Source organism: Schistocerca serialis, unplaced genomic scaffold (assembly GCF_023864345.2).
Source record: "Schistocerca serialis cubense isolate TAMUIC-IGC-003099 unplaced genomic scaffold, iqSchSeri2.2 HiC_scaffold_1369, whole genome shotgun sequence".
Taxonomy (NCBI): domain Eukaryota; kingdom Metazoa; phylum Arthropoda; class Insecta; order Orthoptera; family Acrididae; genus Schistocerca; species Schistocerca serialis.
In genome coordinates, this window is record NW_026047590.1 from 95,866 (window position 1) to 116,792 (window position 20,927).

The window sequence follows — 20,927 nt, forward strand, 5'->3', positions numbered from 1 at the left end:
AAAACACAATGTATTCTTTCGGGGAACTGATTTAGCCATAACTGTAACGACAAGCGGCCAAAACCGCTAGTAAGATAAACAAGACGACGAGAAGAGACAAAACCTCAAAATACCACGAGAAAACGCACAATCACAGTCACAAGAAACGATCAAAACACGGCTTGCGGCGCTACGACGGCACGGAAGTTTAGGCACGTCCGATCGCTGTCGCGGCTCAAGCGCAACTGCCCCTGAGCTAAGGAGGCTGTTACAGCTTACACCTCTTTGCGATCGTCACAGCCCTCGAGAAAAATACATTTCAGAGTCCAGAAAATGCGTACAAAGATTTACTCTGCCACAACAATTCGCTACCACTGAGGTCCACAGCGATGAGTGACGGGTGCTGCCGTCTTTCGTCTATCGTCATCTGTGATCTTGGCTCAGGCCCGAAGAGACACGCTATTTTGAAATTTTCGGTTCACAGCAGTACATTGGCCCATTTAAAATTGTGCTGCCCCCTGTGAGAATCGAACTCACGGCCCCTGGTTTACAAGACCAGTGCTCTGCCCCTGAGCTAAGGAGGCTGTTACAGCTTACACCTCTTTGCGATCGTCACAGCCCTCGAGAAAAATACATTTCAGAGTCCAGAAAATGCGTACAAAGATTTACTCTGCCACAACAATTCGCTACCACTGAGGTCCACAGCGATGAGTGACGGGTGCTGCCGTCTTTCGTCTATCGTCATCTGTGATCTTGGCTCAGGCCCGAAGAGACACGCTATTTTGAAATTTTCGGTTCACAGCAGTACATTGGCCCATTTAAAATTGTGCTGCCCCCTGTGAGAATCGAACTCACGGCCCCTGGTTTACAAAACCAGTGCTCTGCCCCTGAGCTAAGGAGGCTGTTACAGCTTACACCTCTTTGCGATCGTCACAGCCCTCGAGAAAAATACATTTCAGAGTCCAGAAAATGCGTACAAAGATTTACTCTGCCACAACAATTCGCTACCACTGAGGTCCACAGCGATGAGTGACGGGTGCTGCCGTCTTTCGTCTATCGTCATCTGTGATCTTGGCTCAGGCCCGAAGAGACACGCTATTTTGAAATTTTCGGTTCACAGCAGTACATTGGCCCATTTAAAATTGTGCTGCCCCCTGTGAGAATCGAACTCACGGCCCCTGGTTTACAAGACCAGCGCTCTGCCCCTGAGCTAAGGAGGCTGTTACAGCTTACACCTCTTTGCGATCGTCACAGCCCTCGAGAAAAATACATTTCAGAGTCCAGAAAATGCGTACAAAGATTTACTCTGCCACAACAATTCGCTACCACTGAGGTCCACAGCGATGAGTGACGGGTGCTGCCGTCTTTCGTCTATCGTCATCTGTGATCTTGGCTCAGGCCCGAAGAGACACGCTATTTTGAAATTTTCGGTTCACAGCAGTACATTGGCCCATTTAAAATTGTGCTGCCCCCTGTGAGAATCGAACTCACGGCCCCTGGTTTACAAGACCAGTGCTCTGCCCCTGAGCTAAGGAGGCTGTTACAGCTTACACCTCTTTGCGATCGTCACAGCCCTCGAGAAAAATACATTTCAGAGTCCAGAAAATGCGTACAAAGATTTACTCTGCCACAACAATTCGCTACCACTGAGGTCCACAGCGATGAGTGACGGGTGCTGCCGTCTTTCGTCTATCGTCATCTGTGATCTTGGCTCAGGCCCGAAGAGACACGCTATTTTGAAATTTTCGGTTCACAGCAGTACATTGGCCCATTTAAAATTGTGCTGCCCCCTGTGAGAATCGAACTCACGGCCCCTGGTTTACAAGACCAGTGCTCTGACCCTGAGCTAAGGAGGCTGTTACAGCTTACACCTCTTTGCGATCGTCACAGCCCTCGAGAAAAATACATTTCAGAGTCCAGAAAATGCGTACAAAGATTTACTCTGCCACAACAATTCGCTACCACTGAGGTCCACAGCGATGAGTGACGGGTGCTGCCGTCTTTCGTCTATCGTCATCTGTGATCTTGGCTCAGGCCCGAAGAGACACGCTATTTTGAAATTTTCGGTTCACAGCAGTACATTGGCCCATTTAAAATTGTGCTGCCCCCTGTGAGAATCGAACTCACGGCCCCTGTTTTACAAGACCAGTGCTCTGCCCCTGAGCTAAGGAGGCTGTTACAGCTTACACCTCTTTGCGATCGTCACAGCCCTCGAGAAAAATACATTTCAGAGTCCAGAAAATGCGTACAAAGATTTACTCTGCCACAACAATTCGCTACCACTGAGGTCCACAGCGATGAGTGACGGGTGCTGCCGTCTTTCGTCTATCGTCATCTGTGATCTTGGCTCAGGCCCGAAGAGACACGCTATTTTGAAATTTTCGGTTCACAGCAGTACATTGGCCCATTTAAAATTGTGCTGCCCCCTGTGAGAATCGAACTCACGGCCCCTGGTTTACAAGACCAGTGCTCTGCCCCTGAGCTAAGGAGGCTGTTACAGCTTACACCTCTTTGCGATCGTCACAGCCCTCGAGAAAAATACATTTCAGAGTCCAGAAAATGCGTACAAAGATTTACTCTGCCACAACAATTCGCTACCACTGAGGTCCACAGCGATGAGTGACGGGTGCTGCCGTCATTCGTCTATCGTCATCTGTGATCTTGGCTCAGGCCCGAAGAGACACGCTATTTTGAAATTTTCGGTTCACAGCAGTACATTGGCCCATTTAAAATTGTGCTGCCCCCTGTGAGAATCGAACTCACGGCCCCTGGTTTACAAGACCAGTGCTCTGCCCCTGAGCTAAGGAGGCTGTTACAGCTTACACCTCTTTGCGATCGTCACAGCCCTCGAGAAAAATACATTTCAGAGTCCAGAAAATGCGTACAAAGATTTACTCTGCCACAACAATTCGCTACCACTGAGGTCCACAGCGATGAGTGACGGGTGCTGCCGTCTTTCGTCTATCGTCATCTGTGATCTTGGCTCAGGCCCGAAGAGACACGCTATTTTGAAATTTTCGGTTCACAGCAGTACATTGGCCCATTTAAAATTGTGCTGCCCCCTGTGAGAATCGAACTCACGGCCCCTGGTTTACAAGACCAGTGCTCTGCCCCTGAGCTAAGGAGGCTGTTACAGCTTACACCTCTTTGCGATCGTCACAGCCCTCGAGAAAAATACATTTCAGAGTCCAGAAAATGCGTACAAAGATTTACTCTGCCACAACAATTCGCTACCACTGAGGTCCACAGCGATGAGTGACGGGTGCTGCCGTCATTCGTCTATCGTCATCTGTGATCTTGGCTCAGGCCCGAAGAGACACGCTATTTTGAAATTTTCGGTTCACAGCAGTACATTGGCCCATTTAAAATTGTGCTGCCCCCTGTGAGAATCGAACTCACGGCCCCTGGTTTACAAGACCAGTGCTCTGCCCCTGAGCTAAGGAGGCTGTTACAGCTTACACCTCTTTGCGATCGTCACAGCCCTCGAGAAAAATACATTTCAGAGTCCAGAAAATGCGTACAAAGATTTACTCTGCCACAACAATTCGCTACCACTGAGGTCCACAGCGATGAGTGACGGGTGCTGCCGTCTTTCGTCTATCGTCATCTGTGATCTTGGCTCAGGCCCGAAGAGACACGCTATTTTGAAATTTTCGGTTCACAGCAGTACATTGGCCCATTTAAAATTGTGCTGCCCCCTGTGAGAATCGAACTCACGGCCCCTGGTTTACAAGACCAGTGCTCTGCCCCTGAGCTAAGGAGGCTGTTACAGCTTACACCTCTTTGCGATCGTCACAGCCCTCGAGAAAAATACATTTCAGAGTCCAGAAAATGCGTACAAAGATTTACTCTGCCACAACAATTCGCTACCACTGAGGTCCACAGCGATGAGTGACGGGTGCTGCCGTCTTTCGTCTATCGTCATCTGTGATCTTGGCTCAGGCCCGAAGAGACACGCTATTTTGAAATTTTCGGTTCACAGCAGTACATTGGCCCATTTAAAATTGTGCTGCCCCCTGTGAGAATCGAACTCACGGCCCCTGGTTTACAAGACCAGTGCTCTGCCCCTTTTTTTTTTTTTTTTTTGTTTTTTTTTTCTTTTTTAATTATTCGTGGTTTCGATCCACGGACCTCTGGTTTTTTTTTTTTTTTTTTTTTTTACCGGGAATCGAACACGGGCCTCCTGGGTGAAAGCCAGGTATCCTAGCCACTTTTTTTTTTTTTTTTTTTTTTTTTGTTAAATTGCATTTTCATTGTTGTTAAATAGAAAGCTGGCGGCAAACGTCGGTAGTGGAGCCTTTCCCTCGGGCGCCTGGTGATGTAGGTCGGGGTCAGTGATGCGCCGCAAAAGCAGTGGGGCCTCTTCGCGGCACTGCCATTGCTTCGCGCTCCAAACCCCTCCCGTGTCACCAAGAAAGACAACCAGTGGTCACTAGCCTATTCCCACTCTTTCGAAAGCAATGTGGAGCATATTACCAAATGTCTTCTTATGAGCCGGGTACTTGAGCACCTTGTCAAATTCGGTTTCCATGTACATTAAAAATTCAAGTCGATTGTCGCCTCCAACGTTGTTAAAAATGTAACTGGTGAACTTCCCCATGAGCCACATCACTGCATTGTTTCTCGTCTGAGGGAAGTAGCGTTCAGCGGGGCGGTACAAATGCTGAGGAGTGAAAGTGTGCGCAGAAGTCCTGGTGATTAGGGCAAGTTTCTCTCTGGTCCACTGCCAGTTGTAAATATGGCCGCCACACGTATATCGATGACACACAGTGTCGACAAGGTGACATTTGCCACAGAGGTTGGTGTCACTTAACCCTATTCCAAACAGACGTTCATTAGTACAGATGAGATTATTGATAACTTTGTACCACGCTGTCCGTGCATCACTCGAAAGAACCGTACTACTAATATTTTTCCAGACGACGTCCCATGCGAAACCAGGGAACTTGGATTCAATGACATTGTTGCTGTGCAGCCGTTTCCGTTCTGCGAAAATCGCCTTCGCCGTGACTGTCGGCGACCGTAAAAGTTCTTTGCTGATGTAGCTGCGTTCAAGATAAAAGTCCCTTACATGTTTAAGTTTAAAACTGATGTGCTGAAGATTGACGGGTGGATCGATACTTTGTGGCCGGACTATAGTGTACAACTTTGCCGTGAGGCATTCCGGGGAGTGGGACATGATAGTTAATGTTCTGTTGACATACAATGCCATTGCTTTACATTTAATGTCCGTCAAACCCAGGCCCCCTTTACAAGGATCCAGAATTGCTGTTTTGACAGAGACACGAAATAATTCCCCACGCCACAAAAAATTTGCTAAGCGGGACATAATGGCCTTCGCTATCATGGCGGGAAGAGGGAAAATTTGTGCAGTGTAGTAAGCCTTAGACAAGATATAAGTATTTAATAAACGAACCCTTTGAAATTGGTCCAGGCAGCGGGAGTGATTGGCAATCAGTGCCCCCTGGATAGTCCGTGAAACCTCGCGCCAATTTATCGAAATCATTCGGAAAATGGATGTCGTCAGGACCATTCCAATAGCTTTATGTTGATGGACATTAGTCGTCCACGCAATGCGCAACTGGGCAAGCCCCTTGAGGTTTAAAAATTTACTTTTTTGAACGTTCTGCCTCGCACCGGATGCCGAACAATAGGTCGCGAGCGCCAACTCAAGTTGTGACACATCCGCCTGATTTCTGATGATGACGCCAACATCATCCGCGTATGCGCCCACCACAGTTTTCATTCCTGAAACTGTAATTCCGGTGAGTCGACATCGTAGCTGTCGTAAAAAGGGTTCTAGAGAAAGAACAAAAAGCAGCATTGACAAGGGACTGCCTTGGGGGACGCCACGTTGTATTCCGATGCGCTTCGTCAACTGGCAATTAACAGAGAGTTGTGCTGTGATTCCCATCGCCACGTTCTGGATGACGGCTATGGAGGTGTCGAGAAACCCCATCCGGCGCAACGTCTCTATCAGATACGGATGATCGACCCTATCAAACGCTTTGTGGAAATCGACAAAAAGCAGTCCACATTTAATATTGCATGCGTGAGTCAGGGCAACGACGTCCCGGTATAAAGCAGCAGTTTGTAAGATGGTCTTCTTAAAGGCGCAGGTCTGTTGGGGGCAAATGATTTTAGCGGTGAGCGGCATAATGCGGTGATGGAGTACTCGAGCTAGAAGTTTATAATCGGAGTTCAAAAGTGAAATCGGTCGGAGGTTGGTTAAACGTTTGCAACCCTTATTCTTCGGGAGAAGTACAATTTTGCATTGTTTAAATTCTGCTGGCACCGGTGTTCCCCGTAAGACTTCATTGATTAGGTGGGTGAACTTGTCTCCTATTAAAGGCCAAAACCTTTTATAGAATTCAACGGGTAGGCCGTCAGGTCCTGGTGATTTGTTAACGGCAGAATTGCAGATGACGGCGTAAACATCATCATTTTCGACAGTCGAAGAAAGAGCGTCATTGTCATCTCCCGTAAGTTGTGGAGTATGAGAGCCAAAAAGTTCGTCATAATCGTCCACATTTGTGTCCCCCGGTGCATACATGTTTGAATAGTAAGCGGAGATTTCCTGGAGTATTCCCTGCTGCGTGCTGAGTTTCGTACCATCCTCGAGTTGAAGTTCGTCTATGAAAGTGCCTCGTCTAGTTTTGCTGTCACGAATAAGATGATACAAGGCAGTAGTCTCATCTGCAATGACGGATTTCGCTTTGGACCGTACCTTAAGGCCCTCCAGTTCTTCACGTTTCAAGCGCAGTAATTTGGCTTTTATCAGTTTGATATCTTTCAGGCGTGTCGTCACGGCTCCCGCCTGATCATAAAGATCCCGTAACACACTGTAATAAAACTCGACGGTGGCTTTCCGTTCCCTAGCCCTGCGGATACTAAAGGATATTAAAACACTCCTGATCTTTGGCTTCGCCCGTCGGGTCCACCATTCAATCACACTTCGAAAGTTGTGAAGTGAACGGAGACACAGCACCCATGCAGCAGTTATTTCGTCGTCTAATTCTGCGTCCGACAATAAAGAAACATTTAGATGCCACTGGTTTCGTACTCGGCGAGCAGGTTGTTGTGGCAGATTGAGAAATGTTAACAACGCACTATGGTCGGAGAAAATGACGGGAACAGTTTCAGCGTGCGTTACGTTGCTTTTTAAATCATCCGAGACATAAATTCTGTCGATTCTGCTAGAAGAGTTGGCAACGGTATGAGTAAACTTCACCAGCGTGGGGTATCGTACCTCCCACACATCGTGCAGTTTGAGATCAGCAACAAGGCGTCGCAACTCACCAGAATAATTAAAATTAGGAGTCTGATCTTTGCGGCCCAGAACACAATTAAAGTCACCACCGAGTATCAGTGGTGAGGGATTTCGCCGCAAGAGGTAAATGATATCGTCTTTGAAAAACGCGGCTCGTGCTGCCCGGTGACTACTACCAGAGGGTGCATATAAATTGACAAAAGTGACCCCTGCGATGGTAAGCCCAATCCCTCTCCCCGACTCTAACGTATCAACGTTTTGAACGGGAATGCCTTCCCGAACTAAAATGGCAGTACCGACGTGCGCTTCCGGTGAAATATTGGAAAAACATACAAATCCGGTAAAGTCGAGGTGGGGCGATACAACCTCCTGAAGAAATGCGATGTCAGTCGCTGATTCGTAGAGAAACTGTTTGAGAGCAGCGAGTTTTAAATCCGAATGGATCCTGTTAATATTGAGAGTGGAAAGCGTGTAGGATTGCAACATGAAGCACGGAGATGTCTAATCACCTGTCAGGCCATCATTCCACGCCAGAACCTTCGTGAGAATCTGACTTCGAAGGTGCGTCAGCATCGGCGCCGGAACCTTTCTTTTTAGGCTTCCTGCGAACAACATTGACATTGGGTTTCACCGAGTGTCGGCGCCAACCTCCCGTTGAGAAATTCGCAGCGGAAGGCGGGGTAGGAGGATCGGAGCTGACGTCAGGTGCCAGCGCCGCCTCCACTGCACACGGTGATTGCTCAGACTGCAAAACTACTTCCGGCGACCTATCTCTTCCACATGCTCTTTCGATAGCTGAGTGTTGATCAACGGTGGAACCTTCCGTTTGTTTGTTGTCGGGCTGAGGCGGTGACGTAGCCGGCTGTTTACGCCCACGCACTTCCCCGTCCTGTTTACAAACGGTGTCAACATCGGTCGGTCGGTCGGTCTGCATCGGTTGACATGCCTCAGGTGACAGGCGTGGTATTGAAGCTACCGCGGCCTGTTCGTTTACGGGTAAGGGATCCAACTGAGCAACTGGCACCGGTGAATTGGCGCCACAATCCGAAAGCAGGGAATGTTCGGAGCCCGGAACCTCAAACATCGGCGGCGATGTGCCATCGACAGATGACCTAGCCACATTAATGTCATCGTCGTCTGCACTACCGCCATCGTAAGTGCGTCGTCTCTTGTGAGTAACGACACCACTTTGAACAACAGAAGAGTCTGAAGTCTCCTTCCGCGCTAGCGGTGGAAAGTCAGCAGCACGATGCTGCGCCCTATCTTCATCTTTGTCCAGGATGGGGGAACTGGACCCATCTGTCACAGAATTTTCCTTCACAAGGTCGGCCAGAGTCAACCTTTTGCGCTGCTGTAAGTGGGTTTGCAAAACAAAGACCCGTTTCGGACAATCCTGCCTCATATGTCCACTCTCATTACAGACATGACAGGTCAAAGTCTGTCCACTGTACATAACATGAGCCTTATATCCGCAAACTTGAACATGAGAGGGAATATTATACTTGACTTGCATGTCGACCGAACGCACACCGCTAAAGCATTGCAACCGGTGTTGGCTGGACCACCGTTCATTCCTAATTTGCTTAATTTCACCATACTTAGAAAGAACGTCTTTTAAATAACAGTTGTCAACCTCGGGGGGCAAGTTAAAAACACGCACATGCTTGTAATCAACATCAGCATTACAAACTGTGACCTTACTCACCGAATTGTCACGGTGGCGGAATTCAGCTTCCCCATCAAATTTGTTTAATATCCGTTCCAGCACCAAAGGCGAGAGCAGCTTGACATAAAAACAGTATTGTTCCAGATCATAGTAAGCCGTATGTATCTGATCAGATGTGAGGCCAACAACATCAACAATCCAGTCGTGAATTTACAGTGAACTGGGTGGTACATATCGGGTAGCCTTGTCAAAACCAAAGCGCACAGTAAGCTTCCTGGGAAACATGGTAGACATTGCAGCAGATAAACAGCGGCCAAAACCGCTTTCAAGACAGAAACAAAATTGACGTCGAAAACACAAGTACAAACACACAAAACACTAACACACACGGAACGAAGAGTAACAAGAGCTAGTCGCGACTTCGAAACACAGCAGCTAAGCGGAGCGCTAACACGTCCTCACAGCACGCCGTCTGAAGCGGAACTATCCCTGAGCTAAGGAGGCTGTTACAGCTTACACCTCTTTGCGATCGTCACAGCCCTCGAGAAAAATACATTTCAGAGCCCAGAAAATGCGTACAAAGATTTACTCTGCCACAACAATTCGCTACCACTGAGGTCCACAGCGATGAGTGACGGGTGCTGCCGTCTTTCGTCTATCGTCATCTGTGATCTTGGCTCAGGCCCGAAGAGACACGCTATTTTGAAATTTTCGGTTCACAGCAGTACATTGGCCCATTTAAAATTGTGCTGCCCCCTGTGAGAATCGAACTCACGGCCCCTGGTTTACAAGACCAGTGCTCTGCCCCTGAGCTAAGGAGGCTGTTACAGCTTACACCTCTTTGCGATCGTCACAGCCCTCGAGAAAAATACATTTCAGAGTCCAGAAAATGCGTACAAAGATTTACTCTGCCACAACAATTCGCTACCACTGAGGTCCACAGCGATGAGTGACGGGTGCTGCCGTCTTTCGTCATCTGTGATCTTGGCTCAGGCCCGAAGAGACACGCTATTTTGAAATTTTCGGTTCACAGCAGTACATTGGCCCATTTAAAATTGTGCTGCCCCCTGTGAGAATCGAACTCACGGCCCCTGGTTTACAAGACCAGCGCTCTGCCCCTGAGCTAAGGAGGCTGTTACAGCCTACACCTCTTTGCGATCGTCACAGCCCTCGAGAAAAATACATTTCAGAGTCCAGAAAATGCGTACAAAGATTTACTCTGCCACAACAATTCGCTACCACTGAGGTCCACAGCGATGAGTGACGGGTGCTGCCGTCTTTCGTCTATCGTCATCTGTGATCTTGGCTCAGGCCCGAAGAGACACGCTATTTTGAAATTTTCGGTTCACAGCAGTACATTGGCCCATTTAAAATTGTGCTGTCCCCTGTGACAATCGAACTCACGGCCCCTGGTTTACAAGACCAGTGCTCTGCCCCTGAGCTAAGGAGGCTGTTACAGCTTACACCTCTTTGCGATCGTCACAGCCCTCGAGAAAAATACATTTCAGAGTCCAGAAAATGCGTACAAAGATTTACTCTGCCACAACAATTCGCTACCAATGAGGTCCACAGCGATGAGTGACGGGTGCTGCCGTCTTTCGTCTATCGTCATCTGTGATCTTGGCTCAGGCCCGAAGAGACACGCTATTTTGAAATTTTCGGTTCACAGCAGTACATTGGCCCATTTAAAATTGTGCTGCCCCCTGTGAGAATCGAACTCACGGCCCCTGGTTTACAAGACCAGTGCTCTGCCCCTGAGCTAAGGAGGCTGTTACAGCTTACACCTCTTTGCGATCGTCACAGCCCTCGAGAAAAATACATTTCAGAGTCCAGAAAATGCGTACAAAGATTTACTCTGCCACAACAATTCGCTACCACTGAGGTCCACAGCGATGAGTGACGGGTGCTGCCGTCTTTCGTCTATCGTCATCTGTGATCTTGGCTCAGGCCCGAAGAGACACGCTATTTTGAAATTTTCGGTTCACAGCAGTACATTGGCCCATTTAAAATTGTGCTGCCCCCTGTGAGAATCGAACTCACGGCCCCTGGTTTACAAGACCAGTGCTCTGCTCCTGAGCTAAGGAGGCTGTTACAGCTTACACCTCTTTGCGATCGTCACAGCCCTCGAGAAAAATACATTTCAGAGTCCAGAAAATGCGTACAAAGATTTACTCTGCCACAACAATTCGCTACCACTGAGGTCCACAGCGATGAGTGACGGGTGCTGCCGTCTTTCGTCTATCGTCATCTGTGATCTTGGCTCAGGCCCGAAGAGACACGCTATTTTGAAATTTTCGGTTCACAGCAGTACATTGGCCCATTTAAAATTGTGCTGCCCCCTGTGAGAATCGAACTCACGGCCCCTGGTTTACAAGACCAGTGCTCTGCCCCTGAGCTAAGGAGGCTGTTACAGCTTACACCTCTTTGCGATCGTCACAGCCCTCGAGAAAAATACATTTCAGAGTCCAGAAAATGCGTACAAAGATTTACTCTGCCACAACAATTCGCTACCACTGAGGTCCACAGCGATGAGTGACGGGTGCTGCCGTCTTTCGTCTATCGTCATCTGTGATCTTGGCTCAGGCCCGAAGAGACACGCTATTTTGAAATTTTCGGTTCACAGCAGTACATTGGCCCATTTAAAATTGTGCTGCCCCCTGTGAGAATCGAACTCACGGCCCCTGGTTTACAAGACCAGTGCTCTGCCCCTGAGCTAAGAAGGCTGTTACAGCTTACACCTCTTTGCGATCGTCACAGCCCTCGAGAAAAATACATTTCAGAGTCCAGAAAATGCGTACAAAGATTTACTCTGCCACAACAATTCGCTACCACTGAGGTCCACAGCGATGAGTGACGGGTGCTGCCGTCTTTCGTCTATCGTCATCTGTGATCTTGGCTCAGGCCCGAAGAGACACGCTATTTTGAAATTTTCGGTTCACAGCAGTACATTGGCCCATTTAAAATTGTGCTGCCCCCTGTGAGAATCGAACTCACGGCCCCTGGTTTACAAGACCAGTGCTCTGCCCCTGAGCTAAGGAGGCTGATACAGCTTACACCTCTTTGCGATCGTCACAGCCCTCGAGAAAAATACATTTCAGAGTCCAGAAAATGCGTACAAAGATTTACTCTGCCACAACAATTCGCTACCACTGAGGTCCACAGCGATGAGTGACGGGTGCTGCCGTCTTTCGTCTATCGTCATCTGTGATCTTGGCTCAGGCCCGAAGAGACACGCTATTTTGAAATTTTCGGTTCACAGCAGTACATTGGCCCATTTAAAATTGTGCTGCCCCCTGTGAGAATCGAACTCACGGCCCCTGGTTTACAAGACCAGCGCTCTGCCTATGAGCTAAGGAGGCTGTTACAGCTTACACCTCTTTGCGATCGTCACAGCCCTCGAGAAAAATACATTTCAGAGTCCAGAAAATGCGTACAAAGATTTACTCTGCCACAACAATTCGCTACCACTGAGGTCCACAGCGATGAGTGACGGGTGCTGCCGTCTTTCGTCTATCGTCATCTGTGATCTTGGCTCAGGCCCGAAGAGACACGCTATTTTGAAATTTTCGGTTCACAGCAGTACATTGGCCCATTTAAAATTGTGCTGCCCCCTGTGAGAATCGAACTCACGGCCCCTGGTTTACAAGACCAGTGCTCTGCCCCTGAGCTAAGGAGGCTGTTACAGCTTACACCTCTTTGCGATCGTCACAGCCCTCGAGAAAAATACATTTCAGTGTCCAGAAAATGCGTACAAAGATTTACTCTGCCACAACAATTCGCTACCACTGAGGTCCACAGCGATGAGTGACGGGTGCTGCCGTCTTTCGTCTATCGTCATCTGTGATCTTGGCTCAGGCCCGAAGAGACACGCTATTTTGAAATTTTCGGTTCACAGCAGTACATTGGCCCATTTAAAATTGTGCTGCCCCCTGTGAGAATCGAACTCACGGCCCCTGGTTTACAAGACCAGTGCTCTGCCCCTGAGCTAAGGAGGCTGTTACAGCTTACACCTCTTTGCGATCGTCACAGCCCTCGAGAAAAATACATTTCAGAGTCCAGAAAATGCGTACAAAGATTTACTCTGCCACAACAATTCGCTACCACTGAGGTCCACAGCGATGAGTGACGGGTGCTGCCGTCTTTCGTCTATCGTCATCTGTGATCTTGGCTCAGGCCTGAAGAGACACGCTATTTTGAAATTTTCGGTTCACAGCAGTACATTGGCCCATTTAAAATTGTGCTGCCCCCTGTGAGAATCGAACTCACGGCCCCTGGTTTACAAGACCAGTGCTCTGCCCCTGAGCTAAGGAGGCTGTTACAGCTTTCACCTCTTTGCGATCGTCACAGCCCTCGAGAAAAATACATTTCAGAGTCCAGAAAATGCGTACAAAGATTTACTCTGCCACAACAATTCGCTACCACTGAGGTCCACAGCGATGAGTGACGGGTGCTGCCGTCTTTCGTCTATCGTCATCTGTGATCTTGGCTCAGGCCCGAAGAGACACGCTATTTTGAAATTTTCGGTTCACAGCAGTACATTGGCCCATTTAAAATTGTGCTGCCCCCTGTGACAATCGAACTCACGGCCCCTGGTTTACAAGACCAGTGCTCTGCCCCTGAGCTAAGGAGGCTGTTACAGCTTACACCTCTTTGCGATCGTCACAGCCCTCGAGAAAAATACATTTCAGAGTCCAGAAAATGCGTACAAAGATTTACTCTGCCACAACAATTCGCTACCACTGAGGTCCACAGCGATGAGTGACGGGTGCTGCCGTCTTTCGTCTATCGTCATCTGTGATCTTGGCTCAGGCCCGAAGAGACACGCTATTTTGAAATTTTCGGTTCACAGCAGTACATTGGCCCATTTAAAATTGTGCTGCCCCCTGTGAGAATCGAACTCACGGCCCCTGGTTTACAAGACCAGTGCTCTGCCCCTGAGCTAAGGAGGCTGATACAGCTTACACCTCTTTGCGATCGTCACAGCCCTCGAGAAAAATACATTTCAGAGTCCAGAAAATGCGTACAAAGATTTACTCTGCCACAACAATTCGCTACCACTGAGGTCCACAGCGATGAGTGACGGGTGCTACCGTCTTTCGTCTATCGTCATCTATGATCTTGGCTCAGGCCCGAAGAGACACGCTATTTTGAAATTTTCGGTTCACAGCAGTACATTGGCCCATTTAAAATTGTGCTGCCCCCTGTGAGAATCGAACTCACGGCCCCTGGTTTACAAGACCAGTGCTCTGCCCCTGAGCTAATGAGGCTGTTACAGCTTACACCTCTTTGCGATCGTCACAGCCCTCGAGAAAAATACATTTCAGAGTCCAGAAAATGCGTACAAAGATTTACTCTGCCACAACAATTCGCTACCACTGAGGTCCACAGCGATGAGTGACGGGTGCTGCCGTCTTTCGTCTATCGTCATCTGTGATCTTGGCTCAGGCCCGAAGAGACACGCTATTTTGAAATTTTCGGTTCACAGCAGTACATTGGCCCATTTAAAATTGTGCTGCCCCCTGTGAGTATCGAACTCACGGCCCCTGGTTTACAAGACCAGTGCTCTGCCCCTGAGCTAAGGAGGCTGTTACAGCTTACACCTCTTTGCGATCGTCACAGCCCTCGAGAAAAATACATTTCAGAGTCCAGAAAATGCGTACAAAGATTTACTCTGCCACAACAATTCGCTACCACTGAGGTCCACAGCGATGAGTGACGGGTGCTGCCGTCTTTCGTCTATCGTCATCTGTGATCTTGGCTCAGGCCCGAAGAGACACGCTATTTTGAAATTTTCGGTTCACAGCAGTACATTGGCCCATTTAAAATTGTGCTGCCCCCTGTGAGAATCGAACTCACGGCCCCTGGTTTACAAGACCAGTGCTCTGCCCCTGAGCTAAGGAGGCTGTTACAGCTTACACCTCTTTGCGATCGTCACAGCCCTCGAGAAAAATACATTTCAGAGTCCAGAAAATGCGTACAAAGATTTACTCTGCCACAACAATTCGCTACCACTGAGGTCCACAGCGATGAGTGACGGGTGCTGCCGTCTTTCGTCTATCGTCATCTGTGATCTTGGCTCAGGCCCGAAGAGACACGCTATTTTGAAATTTTCGGTTCACAGCAGTACATTGGCCCATTTAAAATTGTGCTGCCCCCTGTGAGAATCGAACTCACGGCCCCTGGTTTACAAGACCAGTGCTCTGCCCCTGAGCTAAGGAGGCTGTTACAGCTTACACCTCTTTGCGATCGTCACAGCCCTCGAGAAAAATACATTTCAGAGTCCAGAAAATGCGTACAAAGATTTACTCTGCCACAACAATTCGCTACCACTGAGGTCCACAGCGATGAGTGACGGGTGCTGCCGTCTTTCGTCTATCGTCATCTGTGATCTTGGCTCAGGCCCGAAGAGACACGCTATTTTGAAATTTTCGGTTCACAGCAGTACATTGGCCCATTTAAAATTGTGCTGCCCCTTGTGAAAATCGAACTCACGGCCCCTGGTTTACAAGACCAGTGCTCTGCCCCTGAGCTAAGGAGGCTGTTACAGCTTACACCTCTTTGCGATCGTCACAGCCCTCGAGAAAAATACATTTCAGAGTCCAGAAAATGCGTACAAAGATTTACTCTGCCACAACAATTCGCTACCACTGAGGTCCACAGCGATGAGTGACGGGTGCTGCCGTCTTTCGTCTATCGTCATCTGTGATCTTGGCTCAGGCCCGAAGAGACACGCTATTTTGAAATTTTCGGTTCACAGCAGTACATTGGCCCATTTAAAATTGTGCTGCCCCCTGTGAGAATCGAACTCACGGCCCCTGGTTTACAAGACCAGTGCTCTGCCCCTGAGCTAAGGAGGCTGTTACAGCTTACACCTCTTTGCGATCGTCACAGCCCTCGAGAAAAATACATTTCAGAGTCCAGAAAATGCGTACAAAGATTTACTCTGCCACAACAATTCGCTACCACTGAGGTCCACAGCGATGAGTGACGGGTGCTGCCGTCTTTCGTCTATCGTCATCTGTGATCTTGGCTCAGGCCCGAAGAGACACGCTATTTTGAAATTTTCGGTTCACAGCAGTACATTGGCCCATTTAAAATTGTGCTGCCCCCTGTGAGAATCGAACTCACGGCCCCTGGTTTACAAGACCAGTGCTCTGCCCCTGAGCTAAGGAGGCTGTTACAGCTTACACCTCTTTGCGATCGTCACAGCCCTCGAGAAAAATACATTTCAGAGTCCAGAAAATGCGTACAAAGATTTACTCTGCCACAACAATTCGCTACCACTGAGGTCCACAGCGATGAGTGACGGGTGCTGCCGTCTTTCGTCTATCGTCATCTGTGATCTTGGCTCAGGCCCGAAGAGACACGCTATTTTGAAATTTTCGGTTCACAGCAGTACATTGGCCCATTTAAAATTGTGCTGCCCCCTGTGAGAATCGAACTCACGGCCCCTGGTTTACAAGACCAGTGCTCTGCCCCTGAGCTAAGGAGGCTGTTACAGCTTACACCTCTTTGCGATCGTCACAGCCCTCGAGAAAAATACATTTCAGAGTCCAGAAAATGCGTACAAAGATTTACTCTGCCACAACAATTCGCTACCACTGAGGTCCACAGCGATGAGTGACGGGTGCTGCCGTCTTTCGTCTATCGTCATCTGTGATCTTGGCTCAGGCCCGAAGAGACACGCTATTTTGAAATTTTCGGTTCACAGCAGTACATTGGCCCACTTAAAATTGTGCTGCCCCCTGTGAGAATCGAACTCACGGCCCCTGGTTTACAAGACCAGTGCTCTGCCCCTGAGCTAAGGAGGCTGTTACAGCTTACACCTCTTTGCGATCGTCACAGCCCTCGAGAAAAATACATTTCAGAGTCCAGAAAATGCGTACAAAGATTTACTCTGCCACAACAATTCGCTACCACTGAGGTCCACAGCGATGAGTGACGGGTGCTGCCGTCTTTCGTCTATCGTCATCTGTGATCTTGGCTCAGGCCCGAAGAGACACGCTATTTTGAAATTTTCGGTTCACAGCAGTACATTGGCCCATTTAAAATTGTGCTGCCCCTTGTGAGAATCGAACTCACGGCCCCTGGTTTACAAGACCAGTGCTCTGCCCCTGAGCTAAGGAGGCTGTTACAGCTTACACCTCTTTGCGATCGTCACAGCCCTCGAGAAAAATACATTTCAGAGTCCAGAAAATGCGTACAAAGATTTACTCTGCCACAACAATTCGCTACCACTGAGGTCCACAGCGATGAGTGACGGGTGCTGCCGTCTTTCGTCTATCGTCATCTGTGATCTTGGCTCAGGCCCGAAGAGACACGCTATTTTGAAATTTTCGGTTCACAGCAGTACATTGGCCCATTTAAAATTGTGCTGCCCCCTGTGAGAATCGAACTCACGGCCCCTGGTTTACAAGACCAGTGCTCTGCCCCTGAGCTAAGGAGGCTGTTACAGCTTACACCTCTTTGCGATCGTCACAGCCCTCGAGAAAAATACATTTCAGAGTCCAGAAAATGCGTACAAAGATTTACTCTGCCACAACAATTCGCTACCACTGAGGTCCACAGCGATGAGTGACGGGTGCTGCCGTCTTTCGTCTATCGTCATCTGTGATCTTGGCTCAGGCCCGAAGAGACACGCTATTTTGAAATTTTCGGTTCACAGCAGTACATTGGCCCATTTAAAATTGTGCTGCCCCCTGTGAGAATCGAACTCACGGCCCCTGGTTTACAAGACCAGTGCTCTGCCCCTGAGCTAAGGAGGCTGTTACAGCTTACACCTCTTTGCGATCGTCACAGCCCTCGAGAAAAATACATTTCAGAGTCCAGAAAATGCGTACAAAGATTTACTCTGCCACAACAATTCGCTACCACTGAGGTCCACAACGATGAGTGACGGGTGCTGCCGTCTTTCGTCTATCGTCATCTGTGATCTTGGCTCAGGCCCGAAGAGACACGCTATTTTGAAATTTTCGGTTCACAGCAGTACATTGGCCCATTTAAAATTGTGCTGCCCCCTGTGAGAATCGAACTCACGGCCCCTGGTTTACAAGACCAGTGCTCTGCCCCTGAGCTAAGGAGGCTGTTACAGCTTACACCTCTTTGCGATCGACACAGCCCTCGAGAAAAATCTATTTCAGAGTCCAGAAAATGCGTACAAAGATTTACTCTGCCACAACAATTCGCTACCACTGAGGTCCACAGCGATGAGTGACGGGTGCTGCCGTCTTTCGTCTATCGTCATCTGTGATCTTGGCTCAGGCCCGAAGAGACACGCTATTTTGAAATTTTCGGTTCACAGCAGTACATTGGCCCATTTAAAATTGTGCTGCCCCCTGTGAGAATCGAACTCACGGCCCCTGGTTTACAAGACCAGTGCTCTGCCCCTGAGCTAAGGAGGCTGTTACAGCTTACACCTCTTTGCGATCGTCACAGCCCTCGAGAAAAATACATTTCAGAGTCCAGAAAACGCGTACAAAGATTTACTCTGCCACAACAATTCGCTACCACTGAGGTCCACAGCGATGAGTGACGGGTGCTGCCGTCTTTCGTCTATCGTCATCTGTGATCTTGGCTCAGGCCCGAAGAGACACGCTATTTTGAAATTTTCGGTTCACAGCAGTACATTGGCCCATTTAAAATTGTGCTGCCCCCTGTGAGAATCGAACTCACGGCCCCTGGTTTACAAGACCAGTGCTCTGCCCCTGAGCTAAGGAGGCTGTTACAGCTTACACCTCTTTGCGATCGTCACAGCCCTCGAGAAAAATACATTTCAGAGTCCAGAAAATGCGTACAAAGATTTACTCTGCCACAACAATTCGCTACCACTGAGGTCCACAGCGATGAGTGACGGGTGCTGCCGTCTTTCGTCTATCGTCATCTGTGATCTTGGCTCAGGCCCGAAGAGACACGCTATTTTGAAATTTTCGGTTCACAGCAGTACATTGGCCCATTTAAAATTGTGCTGCCCCCTGTGAGAATCGAACTCACGGCCCCTGGTTTACAAGACCAGTGCTCTGCCCCTGAGCTAAGGAGGCTGTTACAGCTTACACCTCTTTGCGATCGTCACAGCCCTCGAGAAAAATACATTTCAGAGTCCAGAAAATGCGTACAAAGATTTACTCTGCCACAACAATTCGCTACCACTGAGGTCCACAGCGATGAGTGACGGGTGCTGCCGTCTTTCGTCTATCGTCATCTGTGATCTTGGCTCAGGCCCGAAGAGACACGCTATTTTGAAATTTTCGGTTCACAGCAGTACATTGGCCCATTTAAAATTGTGCTGCCCCCTGTGAGAATCGAACTCACGGCCCCTGGTTTACAAGACCAGTGCTCTGCCCCTGAGCTAAGGAGGCTGTTACAGCTTACACCTCTTTGCGATCGTCACAGCCCTCGAGAAAAATACATTTCAGAGTCCAGAAAATGCGTACAAAGATTTACTCTGCCACAACAATTCGCTACCACTGAGGTCCACAGCGATGAGTGACGGGTGCTGCCGTCTTTCGTCTATCATCATCTGTGATCTTGGCTCAGGCCCGAAGAGACACGCTGTTTTGAAATTTTCGGTTCACAGCAGTACATTGGCCCATTTAAAATTGTGCTGCCCCCTGTGAGAATCGAACTCACGGCCCCTGGTTTACAAGACCAGTGCTCTGCCCCTGAGCTAAGGAGGCTGTTACAGCTTACACCTCTTTGCGATCGTCACAGCCCTCGAGAAAAATACATTTCAGAGTCCAGAAAATGCGTACAAAGATTTACTCTGCCACAACAATTCGCTACCACTGAGGTCCACAGCGATGAGTGACGGGTGCTGCCGTCTTTCGTCTATCGTCATCTGTGATCTTGGCTCAGGCCCGAAGAGACACGCTATTTTGAAATTTTCGGTTCACAGCAGTACATTGGCCCATTTAAAATTGTGCTGCCCCCTGTGAGAATCGAACTCACGGCCCCTGGTTTACAAGACCAGTGCTCTGCCCCTGAGCTAAGGAGGCTGTTACAGCTTACACCTCTTTGCGATCGTCACAGCCCTCGAGAAAAATACATTTCAGAGTCCAGAAAATGCGTACAAAGATTTACTCTGCCACAACAATTCGCTACCACTGAGGTCCACAGCGATGAGTGACGGGTGCTGCCGTCTTTCGTCTATCGTCATCTGTGATCTTGGCTCAGGCCCGAAGAGACACGCTATTTTGAAATTTTCGGTTCACAGCAGTACATTGGCCCATTTAAAATTGTGCTGCCCCCTGTGAGAATCGAACTCACGGCCCCTGGTTTACAAGACCAGTGCTCTGCCCCTGAGCTAAGGAGGCTGTTACAGCTTACACCTCTTTGCGATCGTCACAGCCCTCGAGAAAAATACATTTCAGAGTCCAGAAAATGCGTACAAAGATTTACTCTGCCACAACAATTCGCTACCACTGAGGTCCACAGCGATGAGTGACGGGTGCTGCCGTCTTTCGTCTATCGTCATCTGTGATCTTGGCTCAGGCCCGAAGAGACACGCTATTTTGAAATTTTCGGTTCACAGCAGTACATTGGCCCATTTAAAATTGTGCTGCCCCCTGTGAGAATCGAACTCACGGCCCCTGGTTTACAAGACCAGTGCTCTGCCCCTGAGCTAAGGAGGCTGTTACAGCTTACACCTCTTTGCGATCGTCACAGCCCTCGAGAAAAATACATTTCAGAGTCCAGAAAATGCGTACAAAGATTTACTCTGCCACAACAATTCGCTACCACTGAGGTCCACAGCGATGAGTGACGGGTGCTGCCGTCTTTCGTCTATCGTCATCTGTGATCTTGGCTCAGGCCCGAAGAGACACGCTATTTTGAAATTTTCGGTTCACAGCAGTACATTGGCCCATTTAAAATTGTGCTGCCCCCTGTGAGAATCGAACTCACGGCCCCTGGTTTACAAGACCAGTGCTCTGCCCCTGAGCTAAGGAGGCTGTTACAGCTTACACCTCTTTGCGATCGTCACAGCCCTCGAGAAAAATACATTTCAGAGTCCAGAAA

At 48.8% G+C, this 20,927-nt stretch overlaps 47 non-coding genes across 47 annotated transcripts; all 47 read right to left on the reverse strand.

Moving 5' to 3' along the window:
- Positions 1 to 491: 491 nt before the first annotated feature.
- On the reverse strand, positions 492 to 563 carry Trnat-ugu (transfer RNA threonine (anticodon UGU)). The gene has a single exon. It is a non-coding gene; the product is annotated as a tRNA-Thr (tRNA).
- Positions 564 to 809: 246 nt separating this feature from the next.
- On the reverse strand, positions 810 to 881 carry Trnat-ugu (transfer RNA threonine (anticodon UGU)). Its single transcript has one exon. It is a non-coding gene; the product is annotated as a tRNA-Thr (tRNA).
- A 246-nt stretch (positions 882 to 1,127) lies between these two features.
- Trnat-ugu (transfer RNA threonine (anticodon UGU)) lies at positions 1,128 to 1,199 on the reverse strand. Its single transcript has one exon. It is a non-coding gene; the product is annotated as a tRNA-Thr (tRNA).
- A 246-nt stretch (positions 1,200 to 1,445) lies between these two features.
- Positions 1,446 to 1,517, reverse strand: Trnat-ugu (transfer RNA threonine (anticodon UGU)). Its single transcript has one exon. It is a non-coding gene; the product is annotated as a tRNA-Thr (tRNA).
- A 246-nt stretch (positions 1,518 to 1,763) lies between these two features.
- Positions 1,764 to 1,835, reverse strand: Trnat-ugu (transfer RNA threonine (anticodon UGU)). Its single transcript has one exon. It is a non-coding gene; the product is annotated as a tRNA-Thr (tRNA).
- Positions 1,836 to 2,081: 246 nt separating this feature from the next.
- Trnat-ugu (transfer RNA threonine (anticodon UGU)) lies at positions 2,082 to 2,153 on the reverse strand. Its single transcript has one exon. It is a non-coding gene; the product is annotated as a tRNA-Thr (tRNA).
- Positions 2,154 to 2,399: 246 nt separating this feature from the next.
- Positions 2,400 to 2,471, reverse strand: Trnat-ugu (transfer RNA threonine (anticodon UGU)). The gene has a single exon. It is a non-coding gene; the product is annotated as a tRNA-Thr (tRNA).
- A 246-nt stretch (positions 2,472 to 2,717) lies between these two features.
- On the reverse strand, positions 2,718 to 2,789 carry Trnat-ugu (transfer RNA threonine (anticodon UGU)). Its single transcript has one exon. It is a non-coding gene; the product is annotated as a tRNA-Thr (tRNA).
- Positions 2,790 to 3,035: 246 nt separating this feature from the next.
- Trnat-ugu (transfer RNA threonine (anticodon UGU)) lies at positions 3,036 to 3,107 on the reverse strand. The gene has a single exon. It is a non-coding gene; the product is annotated as a tRNA-Thr (tRNA).
- A 246-nt stretch (positions 3,108 to 3,353) lies between these two features.
- Trnat-ugu (transfer RNA threonine (anticodon UGU)) lies at positions 3,354 to 3,425 on the reverse strand. Its single transcript has one exon. It is a non-coding gene; the product is annotated as a tRNA-Thr (tRNA).
- A 246-nt stretch (positions 3,426 to 3,671) lies between these two features.
- Positions 3,672 to 3,743, reverse strand: Trnat-ugu (transfer RNA threonine (anticodon UGU)). The gene has a single exon. It is a non-coding gene; the product is annotated as a tRNA-Thr (tRNA).
- A 5,922-nt stretch (positions 3,744 to 9,665) lies between these two features.
- Trnat-ugu (transfer RNA threonine (anticodon UGU)) lies at positions 9,666 to 9,737 on the reverse strand. The gene has a single exon. It is a non-coding gene; the product is annotated as a tRNA-Thr (tRNA).
- A 239-nt stretch (positions 9,738 to 9,976) lies between these two features.
- On the reverse strand, positions 9,977 to 10,048 carry Trnat-ugu (transfer RNA threonine (anticodon UGU)). Its single transcript has one exon. It is a non-coding gene; the product is annotated as a tRNA-Thr (tRNA).
- Positions 10,049 to 10,294: 246 nt separating this feature from the next.
- On the reverse strand, positions 10,295 to 10,366 carry Trnat-ugu (transfer RNA threonine (anticodon UGU)). The gene has a single exon. It is a non-coding gene; the product is annotated as a tRNA-Thr (tRNA).
- Positions 10,367 to 10,612: 246 nt separating this feature from the next.
- On the reverse strand, positions 10,613 to 10,684 carry Trnat-ugu (transfer RNA threonine (anticodon UGU)). Its single transcript has one exon. It is a non-coding gene; the product is annotated as a tRNA-Thr (tRNA).
- A 246-nt stretch (positions 10,685 to 10,930) lies between these two features.
- Trnat-ugu (transfer RNA threonine (anticodon UGU)) lies at positions 10,931 to 11,002 on the reverse strand. The gene has a single exon. It is a non-coding gene; the product is annotated as a tRNA-Thr (tRNA).
- A 246-nt stretch (positions 11,003 to 11,248) lies between these two features.
- Positions 11,249 to 11,320, reverse strand: Trnat-ugu (transfer RNA threonine (anticodon UGU)). The gene has a single exon. It is a non-coding gene; the product is annotated as a tRNA-Thr (tRNA).
- Positions 11,321 to 11,566: 246 nt separating this feature from the next.
- Positions 11,567 to 11,638, reverse strand: Trnat-ugu (transfer RNA threonine (anticodon UGU)). Its single transcript has one exon. It is a non-coding gene; the product is annotated as a tRNA-Thr (tRNA).
- A 246-nt stretch (positions 11,639 to 11,884) lies between these two features.
- On the reverse strand, positions 11,885 to 11,956 carry Trnat-ugu (transfer RNA threonine (anticodon UGU)). The gene has a single exon. It is a non-coding gene; the product is annotated as a tRNA-Thr (tRNA).
- A 246-nt stretch (positions 11,957 to 12,202) lies between these two features.
- On the reverse strand, positions 12,203 to 12,274 carry Trnat-ugu (transfer RNA threonine (anticodon UGU)). Its single transcript has one exon. It is a non-coding gene; the product is annotated as a tRNA-Thr (tRNA).
- Positions 12,275 to 12,520: 246 nt separating this feature from the next.
- On the reverse strand, positions 12,521 to 12,592 carry Trnat-ugu (transfer RNA threonine (anticodon UGU)). Its single transcript has one exon. It is a non-coding gene; the product is annotated as a tRNA-Thr (tRNA).
- A 246-nt stretch (positions 12,593 to 12,838) lies between these two features.
- Positions 12,839 to 12,910, reverse strand: Trnat-ugu (transfer RNA threonine (anticodon UGU)). The gene has a single exon. It is a non-coding gene; the product is annotated as a tRNA-Thr (tRNA).
- A 246-nt stretch (positions 12,911 to 13,156) lies between these two features.
- On the reverse strand, positions 13,157 to 13,228 carry Trnat-ugu (transfer RNA threonine (anticodon UGU)). Its single transcript has one exon. It is a non-coding gene; the product is annotated as a tRNA-Thr (tRNA).
- A 246-nt stretch (positions 13,229 to 13,474) lies between these two features.
- Positions 13,475 to 13,546, reverse strand: Trnat-ugu (transfer RNA threonine (anticodon UGU)). Its single transcript has one exon. It is a non-coding gene; the product is annotated as a tRNA-Thr (tRNA).
- Positions 13,547 to 13,792: 246 nt separating this feature from the next.
- On the reverse strand, positions 13,793 to 13,864 carry Trnat-ugu (transfer RNA threonine (anticodon UGU)). The gene has a single exon. It is a non-coding gene; the product is annotated as a tRNA-Thr (tRNA).
- A 246-nt stretch (positions 13,865 to 14,110) lies between these two features.
- On the reverse strand, positions 14,111 to 14,182 carry Trnat-ugu (transfer RNA threonine (anticodon UGU)). The gene has a single exon. It is a non-coding gene; the product is annotated as a tRNA-Thr (tRNA).
- A 246-nt stretch (positions 14,183 to 14,428) lies between these two features.
- Positions 14,429 to 14,500, reverse strand: Trnat-ugu (transfer RNA threonine (anticodon UGU)). Its single transcript has one exon. It is a non-coding gene; the product is annotated as a tRNA-Thr (tRNA).
- A 246-nt stretch (positions 14,501 to 14,746) lies between these two features.
- On the reverse strand, positions 14,747 to 14,818 carry Trnat-ugu (transfer RNA threonine (anticodon UGU)). The gene has a single exon. It is a non-coding gene; the product is annotated as a tRNA-Thr (tRNA).
- Positions 14,819 to 15,064: 246 nt separating this feature from the next.
- On the reverse strand, positions 15,065 to 15,136 carry Trnat-ugu (transfer RNA threonine (anticodon UGU)). The gene has a single exon. It is a non-coding gene; the product is annotated as a tRNA-Thr (tRNA).
- Positions 15,137 to 15,382: 246 nt separating this feature from the next.
- Trnat-ugu (transfer RNA threonine (anticodon UGU)) lies at positions 15,383 to 15,454 on the reverse strand. The gene has a single exon. It is a non-coding gene; the product is annotated as a tRNA-Thr (tRNA).
- A 246-nt stretch (positions 15,455 to 15,700) lies between these two features.
- On the reverse strand, positions 15,701 to 15,772 carry Trnat-ugu (transfer RNA threonine (anticodon UGU)). Its single transcript has one exon. It is a non-coding gene; the product is annotated as a tRNA-Thr (tRNA).
- A 246-nt stretch (positions 15,773 to 16,018) lies between these two features.
- Positions 16,019 to 16,090, reverse strand: Trnat-ugu (transfer RNA threonine (anticodon UGU)). Its single transcript has one exon. It is a non-coding gene; the product is annotated as a tRNA-Thr (tRNA).
- Positions 16,091 to 16,336: 246 nt separating this feature from the next.
- Trnat-ugu (transfer RNA threonine (anticodon UGU)) lies at positions 16,337 to 16,408 on the reverse strand. The gene has a single exon. It is a non-coding gene; the product is annotated as a tRNA-Thr (tRNA).
- A 246-nt stretch (positions 16,409 to 16,654) lies between these two features.
- Positions 16,655 to 16,726, reverse strand: Trnat-ugu (transfer RNA threonine (anticodon UGU)). Its single transcript has one exon. It is a non-coding gene; the product is annotated as a tRNA-Thr (tRNA).
- A 246-nt stretch (positions 16,727 to 16,972) lies between these two features.
- Positions 16,973 to 17,044, reverse strand: Trnat-ugu (transfer RNA threonine (anticodon UGU)). The gene has a single exon. It is a non-coding gene; the product is annotated as a tRNA-Thr (tRNA).
- Positions 17,045 to 17,290: 246 nt separating this feature from the next.
- Trnat-ugu (transfer RNA threonine (anticodon UGU)) lies at positions 17,291 to 17,362 on the reverse strand. Its single transcript has one exon. It is a non-coding gene; the product is annotated as a tRNA-Thr (tRNA).
- A 246-nt stretch (positions 17,363 to 17,608) lies between these two features.
- On the reverse strand, positions 17,609 to 17,680 carry Trnat-ugu (transfer RNA threonine (anticodon UGU)). Its single transcript has one exon. It is a non-coding gene; the product is annotated as a tRNA-Thr (tRNA).
- Positions 17,681 to 17,926: 246 nt separating this feature from the next.
- On the reverse strand, positions 17,927 to 17,998 carry Trnat-ugu (transfer RNA threonine (anticodon UGU)). Its single transcript has one exon. It is a non-coding gene; the product is annotated as a tRNA-Thr (tRNA).
- Positions 17,999 to 18,244: 246 nt separating this feature from the next.
- On the reverse strand, positions 18,245 to 18,316 carry Trnat-ugu (transfer RNA threonine (anticodon UGU)). Its single transcript has one exon. It is a non-coding gene; the product is annotated as a tRNA-Thr (tRNA).
- Positions 18,317 to 18,562: 246 nt separating this feature from the next.
- On the reverse strand, positions 18,563 to 18,634 carry Trnat-ugu (transfer RNA threonine (anticodon UGU)). The gene has a single exon. It is a non-coding gene; the product is annotated as a tRNA-Thr (tRNA).
- Positions 18,635 to 18,880: 246 nt separating this feature from the next.
- On the reverse strand, positions 18,881 to 18,952 carry Trnat-ugu (transfer RNA threonine (anticodon UGU)). The gene has a single exon. It is a non-coding gene; the product is annotated as a tRNA-Thr (tRNA).
- A 246-nt stretch (positions 18,953 to 19,198) lies between these two features.
- Trnat-ugu (transfer RNA threonine (anticodon UGU)) lies at positions 19,199 to 19,270 on the reverse strand. Its single transcript has one exon. It is a non-coding gene; the product is annotated as a tRNA-Thr (tRNA).
- A 246-nt stretch (positions 19,271 to 19,516) lies between these two features.
- Trnat-ugu (transfer RNA threonine (anticodon UGU)) lies at positions 19,517 to 19,588 on the reverse strand. The gene has a single exon. It is a non-coding gene; the product is annotated as a tRNA-Thr (tRNA).
- Positions 19,589 to 19,834: 246 nt separating this feature from the next.
- On the reverse strand, positions 19,835 to 19,906 carry Trnat-ugu (transfer RNA threonine (anticodon UGU)). Its single transcript has one exon. It is a non-coding gene; the product is annotated as a tRNA-Thr (tRNA).
- A 246-nt stretch (positions 19,907 to 20,152) lies between these two features.
- On the reverse strand, positions 20,153 to 20,224 carry Trnat-ugu (transfer RNA threonine (anticodon UGU)). The gene has a single exon. It is a non-coding gene; the product is annotated as a tRNA-Thr (tRNA).
- Positions 20,225 to 20,470: 246 nt separating this feature from the next.
- Positions 20,471 to 20,542, reverse strand: Trnat-ugu (transfer RNA threonine (anticodon UGU)). The gene has a single exon. It is a non-coding gene; the product is annotated as a tRNA-Thr (tRNA).
- Positions 20,543 to 20,788: 246 nt separating this feature from the next.
- On the reverse strand, positions 20,789 to 20,860 carry Trnat-ugu (transfer RNA threonine (anticodon UGU)). Its single transcript has one exon. It is a non-coding gene; the product is annotated as a tRNA-Thr (tRNA).
- Positions 20,861 to 20,927: the final 67 nt, after the last annotated feature.